Source organism: Harmonia axyridis, chromosome X (assembly GCF_914767665.1).
Source record: "Harmonia axyridis chromosome X, icHarAxyr1.1, whole genome shotgun sequence".
In the NCBI taxonomy this organism is placed as follows: Eukaryota; Metazoa; Arthropoda; class Insecta; order Coleoptera; family Coccinellidae; genus Harmonia; species Harmonia axyridis.
In genome coordinates, this window is record NC_059508.1 from 37,646,152 (window position 1) to 37,647,380 (window position 1,229).

The following is a 1,229-nucleotide window of genomic DNA, read 5'->3' on the forward strand; positions in this document are numbered from 1 at the left end:
CGGAGCTCTATTTGCATGTATTAGCTCTAGAATTACCACAGTTATCCAAGTAAATGTGGGTACGATCTAAGGAACCATAACTGATTTAATGAGCCTTTCGCGGTTTCACCTTAATTTGGCTTGTACTGAGACATGCATGGCTTAATCTTTGAGACAAGCATATGACTACTGGCAGGATCAACCAGGGAACTGCGTGCTTATACGATCGGTCCACGAGATTGCCGGTATGGCCAAACCCGTTCGCCTCTCGTCATGTGGCACTAGCCATGTCGATTGACTTCGACTAGCGCCGCACATCAGTAAGTGCAAGTCCTCGACGAAACGACGTAACAGCCCCCAGTCAGCATGAGACTCAAGCTATATATACATCATCATCATCTCGGACAAAACACCGATCAAAAATGAGAAAGTTTCTAGAAACAATCCCTCGCCAAGGCGTCCATATATAATACGAACCCCCGGCTATCAACTAATTTCTTATACACATTCCATCTCGACCCTTCGCTATACATGTGAATATAACGACACGGTGATTCGAGATTCAACAATATTTGTCGCTCGGAACGAATTGAGTGGTTGCAAATTTTTTGTGAACATAACCCGCAACGGGCAGAGGATCACGATTTTAAGGTTGGTCGCTTAAAGGCCATTCGACTACAAAGAGACGAAGCGGACCGCGACCTCGCTGCATGAGGTTGACGAAAGCGACCCAAGATGCGAAAGCCGAAACCAACACACCTTGCCAGTACCCAAACGCCGAGGTCGGATTCGGGTCTACCACTTACCAACTGAATATCATCCTAAAAAGAACTCCAAACAGTCTAGGACAGGACCCATTCTCCACCCCTTCTATATATGTCAGGAGAACCCCGGATTCCCCTCCAGACACGATTTAGCAAACTTTTCCCGATCGATCCGACCCACCGAGGCCGTTTCGACCGTTCGCCGCGCCTACTAGAGCTGATTTCTTCGGACTCCGATCAGAAAATCCGCCGATGCATGTCGTTAACACCTAGTCCGCCTCGTCCGATCGATCGAGGCCGTTTCGACCGTTCGCCGCGCCTACTAGAGCTGATTTCTTCGGACTCCGATCAGAAAATCCGCCGATGCATGTCGTTAACACCTAGTCCGCCTCGTCCGATCGATCTAGGCCGTCTCGAACCACCCATCGCGCATCGAAAGTCGCATCTCTCGAACTCCGATCCGGAAATCGGCCGATGCATCACGTT

At 49.4% G+C, this 1,229-nt stretch overlaps 1 non-coding gene across 1 annotated transcript in view; it reads right to left on the reverse strand.

The window, feature by feature from the left end:
• LOC123687642 overlaps positions 1-188 on the reverse strand; it is a 1,906-nt gene extending 1,718 nt beyond the window's left edge. Inside the window, exon 1 of the ribosomal RNA XR_006749357.1 lies at positions 1-188. This exon is cut by the window's left edge and continues 1,718 nt beyond it. This is a non-coding gene — a ribosomal RNA (small subunit ribosomal RNA).
• Positions 189-1,229: the final 1,041 nt, after the last annotated feature.